Raw genomic sequence first — 14515 nt, 5'->3', positions numbered from 1 at the left:
AATGAAGTAACCTCATGCTGGTTATGTTGGGCCATTAATCCAGTTTAGACATCCAGTTTGCTAAGAACAGCTTCCCCTATCCTTAATAAATAATTGGCATTCCTGAGGAGGTCTTTCAGCATCCAGCAAACCAGCTGAGATTTTTTGGAAGGTTATAAAAGCTTCTTCTCACCTCCCCCTGCCCCCACCTCATAATCCTTTACTAATGTATTATCTTCACACTTCTCAAAGTGGAGAGCAGGCAGTTGCCAGAACATAAGAGGAACAACTTTGTGTCCTTTCTCATTGGGAATCCACACTATTGACTTGCCCCTTCACAGGCCTTGCCTACATATGCAGTTGCTGCCAGGGCTGGCCCTAACATTAGGCAGAATGAGGCAGCCACCTCAGGCAGCAGATGCTGGCGACAGGGGGAGGACAGAGCTGTGTGTCACACTCAGCCTGCTCTGTACCGCCAAACCAGCCTATTGCCCCCAGCTGTGGTGGAGGATGCTCTCCTGTTGCCAGTAGGATGGCAACTTGTGAATCTCAAAGAAAGAGGATATGCATCACCCAGAAGGAAGACACCTATTTGCATAATATTTGTTTGTGATCATTTATATGTATAGATGCAAACTGGAAAATTATGATTATTTAAATAGAAATACAATACGTAGCATCATAGTATAGAAGACAGTTACCGACATAGTATAGAAGACATCATAGTTAGAAGACAGTGTTGGTGGGCATCTTCAAAGTCCAGCTCTTCCTTCTGATGTTTCTTAGTCATTAAACCAGACTTGGACTGGAGATCCCTTCAGATAGAGAACACCTTCAAAATAGAGGACTTGTCCTCTGTAAAAGAGGAAACATGGCCACCCTAATTCTTGAAGTAAGAGTCACCTGCTGGTCCACTTGGTTTCTGTATATGGAATTGTGTGTGGAGGGGGGTGGCACCATATAGTCTTTCACTTCAGGCAGCAATGTTTATTGGGTGGCCCTGGTAGCTGCAGAATGAGATGGTACAATTAACTGCTCCACTTTAGACTGCAAGTGTGGTGAGAGATCAGATTTTCATTTTCCCCTACACTAAAAACTCCACAGGAGGAATCAGCATAGCAGCCAAAGGGCTGAGTTGCACTACAAGCTTCAGGGCTGGGCTGGATGTGCTTGATCTCGTCTGATCTCAGAAGCTAAGCAGGGTCAGCCCTGGTTAGAACTTGGTTGGATGGGAGACTGCCTGGGAATCAGGTTTCCTGCACTGAGCAGGGGGTTGGACTCAATGGTCTTGTAGGCCCCTTCCAATGCTATGATTCTATGACTCTATGAGTCTATGACCCAAAATACTAGTTTCTACTTGCAGGTGTGTGTGTCTATTTAAAGATGGAAGCATTCAAAAAGAGCTATCCTCTACCTAATCTGACACCATGGGAACTATTTGGTCCTAGACATTGCTGCTTGATCAACTTGTGCATGGTGCACTATTAATTAATTTAAAAAATGTATACCCCTTTTGCCCCTCTTCCAAAAAAAAAAATCAAATCAAATTGGCAGAGGGAGCAATCTTATGGCTGCTAGACAGTGGCTAGATGGCCATAGGATATCTGGTTTTCTGGGAACCGACCTTGGAGGCCGTGCTCTAAAGTCGGTTCCCAGCGAACTGACCTCCCCCCACATCCGCACTGCCTCAGAGGCAGTGTGGAACAGCCCTGTGCTCTGCGCTCGCAAGAGGAGCATGGAGTGGCTGAAAAGGGGCGTTCCTGGAGGGCATTCCAGGGCAGGGAGGGCAGAAATGCCAGTACAACACATTCAATGTACAACACATCCTTCCCCGCTCCGTGCTCCTGCGGCTAGACAGCTACAATAGGCTGTCTAGCTGAAAATGCAGGGCAGGAGATGCGCAGAGGGAACAATCCCCTCCATGCTTCTCCTGCCCTGCATTGGATAGGTGGTCACCTCCGAGTTCAGAGGCGGCTGCCTATCTGAATAGGAATGTGCCCTAAAATAAATAAATAGATAAATAAAGGTTAGAAATCACTCCCCAACCAGTCGTGTCCGACTCTAGGGAGTGGTGCTCATCTCCATTTCTAAGCTGAAGAGCCAGCGCTGTCCGAAGACGCTTCCATGGTCATGTGGCCAGCATGACTGAACACCGAGGTGCACGGAACGCTGTTACCTTTCCCGCCGAACCAGTACCTGTTTATCTACTTGCAATTTCTTGCTTTCGAACTGCTAGGTTGGCAGGAGCTGGGACTGAAGACGGGAGCTCATTCCATGGCGTGGCACTCGGGTCTTCAACTGCTGTCCTGCCGACCTTCCAGTCTGCAGTTCAGCATCTTAACTAGGGATGTACGAAAGTCACTTATCTTTTATGAAATTTGATTCGCGGTGGGGGGGAGGCGTTCTGTCCCACCCCCTGAAATTCTGGCCAGGGCGGAGGTGCCCCATCCCTCCCCCCCCGAAATTCTGGCCGGGGGGGAGGTGCCTCGTCCCTCCCACCGCAAATCCTGGCCGGTTGGGTCTGCAAATGGTGGCAGACATAGCCGCCGCCGTTTGCATCCCTGCAGTCAGCCGTGATAGGCTACGTAAATGTTTACATAGCCTATCACGGCTGAGTTAAAAAACAAAAACAAACCGCACGTACGCAAATGGCGGCGCCAATGGGCACCGCCATTTGCATTCCTTATTTTGGCACATCTAGTCTACGTAAACATTTACATAGACTACAGCGAAAATAAGGGGAACACAAATAGCGTAGACGCTACGCTATTTGCGTTCCCCTTATTTTCGCCGTAGTCTACGTAAATGTTTACGTAGACTAGACTTGCCAAAATAAGGAATGCAAATGGCGGCGCCCATAGGCACCGCCATTTGCATATGCGAGTTTTTTTTTTTAAACTCAGCCGTGATAGGCTACGTAAACATTTACGTAGGCTATCACGGTATTTTTTACAAATCTAGCCATGATAGGCTACGTAGTTTAACCACTAAGCCACCGCGGTCCCTTATGTGTTCTCTGTAGACACATAAAAAAGAACAAGAATGTAGAATCTGTTTTCTTTCTTTTAAAGCATAGTTCGTAGCTGTTTTTAAAACTTCTGCACAGCAAGAATTTAAATAATCAATAACTTGCATCATGCTTGAAATTCAGCCCCTTTTAATCCTTGCTAATCTCTCCTGGTAGAACAGAGACGATGCTTTTCCTCTGGTGTTATTAAAGGGAATCTTTAGGCTTTGCCCAGCATTTCTGAAAGGCAATCAGCCCTTTTCTATTTGATTATGGTACTCATTAGCAGCACTTCAGTAGCTTGCAGGTCACCACCATCTTTTATGGGGAAAATGGAAACTACAAGCCTATTACTTTGCTGGAGATAATTCTTCATGAAATGCCAGTTGTTCAATAGTAGAGGGTCATTTTCAGAAAGGGAGCCCTTTTGCTCACATTGAGGGCTGATGCACACAAACGTCAGCCAGGACATGCAACTATATAGCATAGTCAAGTAGTGTGTGCCTTTCTCTTCTACCACAGAAAGATGATGATGACGTTGACCTATATTTCTATACTGCTTCTCATCTGTAGAAATCCTGAGGCAGTTTACAACAGCATAAAACAATACAATAGTACAATATTAGAAATTGTTCCAGACAGCTCATGGCTGCGGGAAAGCCAAAGTAAAAAAATGCATTTTCAATTAATGCCTAACCATGCCTGATGGACTGCAGAGCAGAAATCATTCCAGAGGGTGGTGGGCACTATCACAGAGAAGGCCCATCTCCATGTCACTGTTAAACAGAAATCTGTACTATGTACCAGGTCTTCCATATGAACATCCAATTGTAAGTAGGTCCACTTTCTATGATTCTTCCAACACTATTTTGAGCCAAACTACAGATCAATCAGCCATTTGTAATTTTCCTTTTCATTGCTGAAAAGTTTATTGATTTCTCAGACTTTTCCAATGCAGTTCTATACTTGTCTACTCAGAAGTAAGCCCCATTGAGTTTATTTGGACTTATTCCTGGGCAAGTGTGTATAAGATTGCAACCTAAGTAATTCTGGCATATACCCTTGTCTTACTTTTGGGTAATGGAGGGAGCAATCCTATGGCCACTAGACACTGTCTAGAGGGCCATAGGATATGCCCTTTTCTGGGAACTGATCTCAGAGCCCTTGCTCCAAGTTCAGTTCCTGGAAAACTGACCTCCCCACACTTCCACACTGCCTCAAAGGCAGTGCGGAGAAACCCAGTCCTCTGCGCTTGGAAGAGGAACACGGAGCGACTGCAAATGGGTGTTCCAGGGGGCGTTCTGGGGCAGGGAGAGCAGAGCTGCATGTATGATACATCCAATGTGTCATACAGCAGCCTCCTCTCCCAGTCGGCCTCCCCATGGCTAGACAGCCGAAAATGGCTGTCTAGCGGAAAATAGGAGGACACAGGAGAGCCTCGGAGGGAATGTTCCCCCACGTGCCTCTCCTGCCTTGCTTTGGATAGGCGGTTGCCTCCGCGTTTGGAAGCAGCTACCTATCTTAATAGGATTGCAACCTAAGGTACATTCCTATACCCATTTACCTGGATATAAGCCCATTGAACTCACTGCGACTTACTTCTGAGTAGACAGACATAGGAGTGTTAAATTCCAATTTATTTTTTTCCTCTTTTTAACATTCCAATATCTTCTTCTGCTTCCTTTCTTCATGTCATACTAGAGCCAAGTCTCCATCTGCATGTTCTCAAGTTGAGGAAACCATTCCATTTCCACCCAAGACCTATGTATATTTCAAGACTGCAACTGCAACTTCTTAATAATAACCTAATAACAAAGACCATGTGCAACCTTGCCCTCATTTAGGAAGAATGCTCTCTCTTTGTTCCCTCTCTAAGCAGGTATTTCTTTATCCCTAAAGCTATTTCGCTTCAGTCCTAAAGGTACAGTATTCTTTCTCACCAGTTCTCAGAAGGATTCTGGATACACCCATTCTGCAAATGGGGATGTGATGTGGTAGTTTCTCTTCTGTCGTCATCATCGTCGTCATCATCATCATCTCCCAATTATGACATCCTATCCTGGTTATTCAGATGTGGTGCTACTTCATAGAATTGTAGAATCATATAATAGTAAGATTGGAAGGGGCCTATAAGACCATCGAGTCCAGCCCAACCCCCTGCTTCATCTTGAATGCCTCCAGTGTGGGAGAGCCCACCACCTCCCTAGGTAATTGGTTCCACGTTGCCATAGTCTCTAACAGTCAGGAAGTTTTTCCTGATGTTCAGCCAGAATCTAGCTTCCTGTCACTTGAGCCCATTATTCTGTGTCCTGCATTCTGAGATGATCAAGAAGAATCGTAGAAGCATAGAATAGTAGGGTTGGAAGGGGCCTACAAGGCCATGAAGTCCAACAGGGATTTATTCCTCAGTGCAGTAATGCAAGTCAGAGCATCCCTGACAGATAGCTGTCCAGCCTTGTCTTGAATGCCTCCAGTGTGGGAGAGCCCACCACCTCCCTAAGTAATTGGTTCCATTGTTGTATTGCTCTAACAGTCAGGAGGTTTCTCCTGATGTTCAGCCGGAATCTGGCTTCCTGTAACTTGAGCCCATTATTCCGTGTCCTGCACCCTGGGATGATCTCGAAGAGATCCTGGCCTTTCCCTCTGTGACAACCTTTCAAGTACTTGAAGAGCGTTATCCTATCTCCCCTCAGTCTTCTCTTCTCAAGGCTAAACATTAGGGATGTACAAAAGGTACTTACCTTTCGGCAATTATGCTGATGGTGCGGGGGGAGGCGTTCCTCCCCCCCCCCCCGGAATCCTGGCCGGCTGGCTGTGCTCCGCAGCGATTCTGCGGAGCCACCAGCTGGCTCCGCCAGCAGCTGGACATCCGGCCGCTGGCTAGCAGGGACGCAAATGGCGGCGGCCGTAGCCACTGCCATTTGCGTCCCTGCGGTCAGCCATGATAGGCTATGTAAATGTTTACGTAGCCTATCACAGCTGATTAAAAACAAAAAACAAAAACGTGCGTACGCAAATGGCGGTGCCCATGGGCACCGCCATTTGCCTTCCTTATTTTGGCACGTCTTAGTCTATGTAAACATTTAGACAGCGAAAATAAGGGGAACGCAAATAGCATAGCATCTACACTATTTGCGTTCCCCTTATTTTCGCTGTCTTAGTCGACATAAATGTTTACGTAGACATTTGTGTATGCGCGTTTTTGTTTTGTTTTGTTTTTTTAAGTCAGCCATGATAGGCTACGTAAACATTTAGGTAGCCTATCACAGTGTTTTTTTAAAATCTGTGTCTTTACATAGCCTATCACGTTTTGTTTTTTTTTAAACCTGGAAATGGCGGCGGCGGCAGCCGGTCGGAAGACCGGCCGCCGCAGCCGCCACCACTGAACCGCTGCCGAAGCCGCCACCGGAGCCGCCGCCGCCAGGAAGATCCGCCTCAGGTAAGTCCCATCCCGGGGGGGTGGGGGGGGTGGCGAGCCCTTCCGCCACTGATTTCAGGGGGCCGAATGCACTGGCATTCGGCCTCCCCGAGATCCGTGGTGGAACTTTCATACATCCCTACTAAACATGACCAGTTCTTTCAGTCTCTCTTCATAGGGATTTGTTCCCAGTCCCCTGATCATCTTCGTTGCCCTCCTCTGAACCCTCTCCAGTTTGTCTGCATCCTTCTTCAAATGTGGTGCCCAGAACTGGACACAGTACTCAAGATGAGGGCTAAGCAGTGCTGAATAGAGGGGAACTAGTATTTCCTGGGATTTGGAAGCTATGCTTCTATTAATGCAGCCCAAAAGAGCATTTGCCTTTTTTGCAGCCACATCACATTGTTGGCTCATATTCAGCTTGTGATTGACAACAATTCCAAGGCCCTTCTCGCTTGTAGTGTTGTTGAGCCACGTATCCCCCATCTTGTAACTGTGCCTTTGGTTTCTTTTTCCTAGGTGCAGAACTTGGCATTTATCCCTATTAAATGTCATTCTGTTGTTTTCTGCCCAGCACTCCAGTCTATCAAGATCACTTTGAATTTTGTTTCTGTCTTCCAGGGTATTATCTATCCCGCCCAATTTTGTGTCATCTGCAAATCTGATCAGCATTCCCTGCACCTCCTCCTCCAAGTCATTAATACAAATGTTGAAGAGCACTGGGCCCAGGAGTGAGCCCTGCGGTACCCCACTCGTTACCTCTCCCCAGTTTGAGAAGACCCCATTGATAAGCACTCTTTGAGTCCGATTCTGTAGCCAACTGTGGATCCACCTGATCGTTGTTTCATCTAGCCCACTTTGAGCTAGCTTGCTCATCAGGATATCATGGGGCACTTTATCAACAGCTTTGCAGAAGTCGAGGTATATTATGTGCACAGCATTCCCACAGTCCACAAGGGAGGTTACTTGATCAAAAAATGAGATCAGATTAATCTGGCAGGATTTGTTCTTGACAAATCCATGTTGGCTTCGAGTAATCACTGCATTGTTTTCAAGGTGCTTACAGATGGATTGCTTTATCATCTGCTCCAGAATTTTCCCAGGGATTGATGTCAGACTGACTGGTCTGTAGTTCCCAGGTTCCTCCTTTTTACCCTTTTTGAAGATAGGGACAACATTAGCCTTCCTCTAGTCATCTGGCACTTCCCCCGTCCTCCATGATTTCTCAAAGAGAATAGACAGCAGTTCTGAGAGTTCTTCTGCCAGTTCCTTTATTATTCTAGGATGCAGTTCATCTGGCCCTGGAGATTTGAACTCATTCAAAGTAATTAGGTGTTCCTTGGCCATATCCCTATCGATCTCAAGCTGCAATCCTGCCCCTTCAGCCTGTACTTCGCCTTTGCCAGGGGGGTCATAGACCTTCTTTTGGGTGAAGACTGAGCCAAAGTAGGAATTGAGCACCTCTGCCTTTTCTTTGTCAGCTGTTATCATTTTGCCATCCTTATTTAATAGCTGAACCACCATTTCTTTCCTCTGTCTTTTACTATGTATGTAGCTGAAGAAAGCCTTTTTTGTTGCTTTTAGCTTCCCTCGCTAATCTCAGCTCGTTCTCAGCTTTAGCCTTCCTGACACCACCCCTGCAATTCTGTGCTACCTGCCTGTACTCTTCCTTGGTTGTTTGGCCTTCTTTCCACTTCCTATATGTGTCCTTTTTTGTTTTCAGGTCATCCCTAAGCTTTTTGTGAAGCCACATTGGCTTCTGCTGTTGTCTTCCACCTTTTCTTCTTGTTGGAATTGTTTGTAATTGTGCCTTGAGAATTTCCTTTTTTAAAAGCTCCCACCCATCTTGGACTCCTTTTCTCGTTAGCATCGCTTGCCATGGGACTTTACTGTTCATTGTTCTGAGTTTATCAAAATCAGCTTTCCTAAAATCCAGGGTACGTGTTTGACTACACTCGGCTTTTGCTTCCCTTAGAACCAAGAACTCAAGTACAACATGGTCGCTTTCCCCCAGAGTTCCTGTAACTGCTACTTTATCCACTAAGTCATCTCTGTTGCTTAGGATCAAGTCAAGGATAGCCGATCCTCTAGTTCCTTCCTCTACTTTCTGTAGGAGGAAGTTATCCGCCACACAAGTCAGGAATTTCCTGGAGGGGCCATGTTTTGCAGAATTTGTCTCCCAACAAATATTGGGGAAATTGAAGTCCCCCATTACTACTACATCATGCTTCCTTGAAACATTGGCTATTGGCTTTTCAAAAGTTTCATCCTCATCTTCTCCTTGACTGGGTGGCCGGTAGTAGACTCTGACCACCAGGTTCCTGTTATTCTTTGCTCCATTTATTTTGATCCAGATGCTGTCGATGGGGCTACCAAGCTCATCCTCCTGTATTTCTGTGCAGAGATATGTATTTTTCACATATAGTGCAACCCCACCTCCCTTTCTGTTCCTCCTGTTCTTTTTGAACAAGTTATATCCTTCAATTGCTGTATTCCAGTCATGAGAGTCATCCCACCAAGTCTCAATTACACCTATCAAGTCATAATTTCCCTCTTGTACCAGGAGTTCAAGTTCATTCTGTTTGTTTCCCATACTCTGGGCATAATCTGAGATCCTGGCCTTCCTCTCTGGAAGGTTCCTCTTCCAACCTTTCAAGTACTTGAAGAGCGCTATCGTCTCCCCTCAGTCTTCTCTTCTCAAGGCTAAACATGCCCAGTTCTTTCAGTCTCTCTTCATAGGGCTTTGTTTCCAGTCCCCTGATCATCTTTGTTGCCCTCCTCTGAACCCTCCCCAGCTTGTCTGCATCCTTCTTATGCCTGGAGGGGTGGAATGTCAAAATGACCCAAAAGATTGCATTGAAATACAATTTTAAAAATTTGACCAAATGTGCTTGCAAACAATGATCCTTGATTCTGCACATTTAACATTAAGTATACACAATTGCTGTCCCTATACTTTTACGGGCATACATTTCTGTTTGCATTTCCCTTTTATTTGTAAAGAAATGTATGTCTGTGGACTAATTTTAACTAAAGTATCTATCTAAAATAAGGAAGGAGGCCACTTTGCCTTTTATCTTTCCCTACTTTCCTTGGTACTACAGTCACATGATGCTATTGGCTCTGTATGCTTGCTTCTATCTTCTCAAAATGTCCAGTTACAAAATTCTGTACTCAGCCTCCTTCTGTTATGAAAACTACAAATTCCAGTCCACAGCTTCTCTGTCCCCACCAATGTTTCCTATTTCTTCCAACTCTCCCCAGTTCCAACATTGCAACCCTAGGCAGGTGTTTAGTCTACTCATATGAGGGCTAAAAGTGGGCAAGGGATGTGGCAGCATATGCAAGCACCATCCCCAATGTCCCTACCATCTCAATCCATGATCTTCTCCTGTTGAGGAGATGGTCTGAAGGGGTTTTTTATTCATTCATTCATTCATTCATTCATTCAAAATTAAAATATAAAATTCATTAACAAGTTAAAATCAAATACAAAAGCAAAAACAAAAACAAAATGATCTACTAAGGGCACAATCCTATCAGGATAGGAGAAGCACAGAGGGGATCTTCCCCTCCATGCTTCAGCCACCTGCATTTGTGGCTAGACAGTCGATTTTGGCTGTCTAGCTGTGGGAAGTCGGAACGGGGGGGGGGCGGACACCAGACAACACATAGGAAGTGCTGGAACAGCACTTCTGTCCTCCCATTCCCAGGAACACCCCATTTTTGCTGCTCCGTGCTCCTTTTACGAGTGCGGAGTATGGGGCTGATCCACGCTGCCTACAAGGCAGCGCAGGAAGGAGTGGAGGTCAGTTGTCAGGGAACCGACCTATCCTATGGCCATCTAGCTGCTGACTACCAGCCATAGGATTGCGCCCTAAGCTAACTATTAAAGTCAGCAAATGCCTGAGTAAACAGCTGCATTTTCAACCGGTGCCAAAACAGCATCAAGCGTGGCAACTGTCACACTGCAGGGGGGTGGAGGGTATTCCAAAGGTGGGGTGCCACAACAGAAAAGCCCCTCCCTATGGTTGCCATCAGATGTACCTGTGGAAAAGATGGAACAACTAGGAGGGCCTTCCAATTTCTTCCACATGATTGGGAACTCTGATTCTGCGTTATATAGGTTCTAAAGTGTTTTATGGATTTATTTGATTGCTACCCCCATTTCAACCAAAAATGGCACTCATGGTGGCTCACAATCACTGATAAAAACAAGATTAAGCAAATACATTAAAACACAATTAAAAACACAACAACAACAACAACAACAACAACAGAGTAAAAACAGCATCCAGCTCCACTCACTTATAAAGCAAAGGCCCACTTGGTCTTTGCTAGTGGTGTGCAGGGACCACACGATTCATGGCTTCAGAGGTGGGTCCAGTTCAGCTCAGGCTGATTCGGGGGGCCCCCAACCCAACTCGGCCCCCAACCCAAAGCAAGATTAGGCCTGACGCCACCATGCAAACCCCCAACTCCTTACTTGGGCCGCTGCCAGCTCCTTCTTCACCACCACTGCCTCCGCCTCATAGAATCATAGACTCATAGAGCAGTAGGGTTGGAAGGGGCCTATAAGACCATCAAGTCCAACCCCCTGCTCAGTGCAGGAATCCAAGTCAAAGCATCCCTGACAGATGGCTGTCCAGCCTCATCTTGAATGCTTCCAGTGTGGGAGAGCTCACTACCTCCCTCGGCAATTGGTTCCATTGTCATACTGGTCTAACCATCAGAAAGTTTTTCTGGAATCTGGCTTCCTGTAACTTGAGCCCATTATTCCATGTCCGGCACTCTGGGATGATCGAGAAGAGATCCTGGCCTTCCTCTCTGTGACAACCTTTCAAGTACTTGAAGAGCACTAACATATCTCCCCTCAGTCTTCTCTTCTCATGGCTAAAAATGCCCAGTTCCTTCAGTCTCTCTTAGGGCCTTGTTTCCAGTCCCCTGATCATCTTTGTTGCCCTCCTCTGAGCCCTCTCCAGTTTGTCTGCATCCTTCTTAAAGTGTGGTGCCCAGAACTGGACACAGTACTCAAGATGAGGCCTAACCAGTACTGAGTAGAAGGGAGCTGGTACTTCACGTGATCTGGAAGCTATACTTCTATTAATGCAGCCCAAAATAGCATTTGCCTTTTTTTGCAGTCACATCACATTGTTGGCTTATATTCAGCTTGTGATCGACAACAATTCCAAGATCCTTCTCGCTTGTAGTGTTGTTGAGCCACGTATCCCCCATCTTGTAACTGTGCCTTTGGTTTCTTTTTCCTAGGTGCAGAACTTGGCATTTATCCCTATTAAATTTCCTTCTGCTGTTTTCTGCCCAGCGCTCCAGTCTATCAAGATCACTTTGAATTTTGTTTCTGTCTTCCAAAGTATTATCTATCCCGCCCAATTTTGTGTCGTCTGCAGATTTGATCAGCATTCCCTGCACCTCCTCCTCCAAGTCATTAATACAAATGTTGAAGAGCACTGGGCCTAGGAGTGAGCCCTGTGGTACCCCACTCGTTACCTCTCCCCAGTTTGAGAAGATCCCACTGATAAGCACCCTTTGAGTCTGATCCAGTAGCCAACTGTGGATCCACCTGAGAGTTGTTTCATCTAGCTGTTGTTTCATCTAGTTGTTTCATGAGTTCTTTCATATAGCTATTGCCAACGCTGCCACCAGCTCCTGAGCCCTGGACATGCGCTGGCTCTTGTTGCAGGGAGTTGCCATTTTAAAAATGGCAACTCCTGCCAAAAAGAACTAATGCATGTCCAGGGCTCAGGAGCTGGTGGCGGGTGATAATGACAGCGGTGGCGGTGATGGCAGCAGCGATGCTGGTGACTCCATTGAGTCACCTCAGGTAAGGAGCTGGAGGCGCCAGTGCAGCTGGGCCAGGGTGCCAAAGCTCCAAAGCGCACTGAGCACTTTGGAGAGCCCCTGACCAGCTTCAGGTCGCTTTGTGCCCCCTCCTTTTTGCCTTGGAAGGGGCTTGAAATGGCCTGAAGCAGCCCGCTTTGACTCAGGGTTCAGGCCTCAGGCTGAAGCAGTGCACAGCCCTAGCCTTTGTCTGCCATTGGAAGGACAGTAGAGAGGGAGCAAATTTAGCCTCCCTCAGCAGAGAGTTCCACAGACAAGGAGTGGCCACTGAGAAGGCCCTCTTTCATATTGCCACCAAATGTTCCTCTGAAGGTAGCAGTCTCAAAAGAAGAGTCTTTCCAGGAGACCTTAAGACCTGGGCAAGCTCCTAATGGAGAAGGAGATCTTTCAGGTATCCCGGTCCTAAGCCATATAGGGCTTTATAAGTCATAACCAGCACTGGTTCTGCCTGGGAGCAGACCAGTAGCCAGTGAAGCTGTTGCAACAAAGGAGTCACATGCTCCCTGTAACCAGCCCTGGTCAAAGGTCTGGCTGCAGCATTCTGGACCAGCGGAAGTGTCTGAACAGTTTTCAAAGGCAGTCCCATGTAGAGCACGTTAGAGTAGTCGAAACAGGGTGTAACTAAGACATGTGTGACTATGGCCAGATCAGATGTGTCTCGGAACAGGTGCAGTTGCCGCACTAGCCTCAGCTGTGCAAATGCATTCCTGGCCACCATTGTAACTTGGCCATCCAGGTTCAAGAGATTGTCCAGAAGTACACCCAGACTGTGAGCCTGAGTCTTCAGAGGGGGTGTAACTCCATCCTGCACAGACTGAATCCCTATTCCCTGATCTGCCTTTTGACTAACCAGGAGCACCACCATTTTGTCTAGATTAAGCTTCAGTTCGTTTGCCCTCATCCAGTCCATTACAGACATCAGACACTGATTTAGAACTAGAACAACTTCCTTGGATTTGGCTGGAAAGGAGAGTTGGGTGTCATCAGCATACTGGTGGCACCAAACCTCAAAACTCTGAACAATCTATCCCAGTGATTTCATGTATATGTTAAATAGCAGGGGAGATATGATGTATCTCCCATCAGGGAAACCACAGGCTAACAGCCACTGTTAGGGACTTACCTCTATCTGCACTTGCTGGGCATTCCCCAAATCCTCGCTGCTGCCCACCTCTGCTTGTTGGACCATGCTAACCACTGGACAGCTTGACAAGCACCTGGCAACCACTTCACGGCCACCCAGGCCCTTAAAGAGCTGCCATTTTGGGTAAAAATGGTGGCTCATTATTCTGCGTAAAAGACTGTTTATGGAAATGGCGGCTGTAAAGCCGCCTTTTACCCAAGATTCGAGGCATGAATGGACCATGCCATTTTACAGCCACCATTTCCTTAAAAGGTCTTTTAAGCAGAATAATGAACCACAATTTTTATGCAAAATGGCGGGTTGTTAAGGGACTGGGCAGCCATGCAGTAGTCACCAGGCACTTGCTGGACCATCCAGTGGTGAGCTCAGCAAGTGGGGGCAGTCAGCTGGCAGGTTACATGGACCCCAGTCCAGCAGGCCAAGTGGGGTGGAGTCGATCATACTCCACCCCTGTACTGGACATCTGCAATATCCATGGCCACGGTGTCAAACAAGAATCCCCCAGCACCTCCTTCTGAGATCACCCCTCCAAGGAGGACCAGAGTCACCATATGACAGTGCCTCCCAGTCTCATCTCAGACAGACACCCCAGAAGGATACTATGGTCGGTGGTATAGAAAGCCATGAGAAGTCCAGCAAAACCAACAGAAACATACTCCCCCTATCCAGTTCCTGGTGTAGATCATCCACCAAGGTGACCAAAGCAATCTCTGTCCCTTAATCAGGCCTGAAGCCAGATTGAAATGGATTTAGATAATCTGCATCATCCAGAAATCCATAGAGCTGAGAGGCTACCACATGCTCCAGCACCTTGCTGAAAAATGGAATATTGGAGACCGGGTCAGAGGGTGCATCATCATCATCATCATCATGTCCTGAGGGGACATATGAGGGAGGGCAAATATTGGCCAGCAGCCACTGAGGAAAGGGCCTCTGAGAAATAGGTGGCAGTGAAAAAAAGTGAGCTGGGAGAGGAGTCTGGAGTCACCTTTCATCTCTCTTCCCCTGTCCGCGTTTTAAGTCCCCACATTTCATTTTATGTAATATCATTTTATGTAATATATTGTTTACATTATATAATGCTTTTCTGTATGCCTTAATGATATTG

This window comes from Heloderma suspectum, chromosome 2 (genome assembly GCF_057233095.1).
Source record: "Heloderma suspectum isolate Gila_16-S chromosome 2, 16-S_ref, whole genome shotgun sequence".
Classification (NCBI taxonomy): Eukaryota; Metazoa; Chordata; class Lepidosauria; order Squamata; family Helodermatidae; genus Heloderma; species Heloderma suspectum.
The sequence above is the reverse complement of the archived record's forward strand: the minus strand, read 5'-3'. Positions refer to the sequence as shown.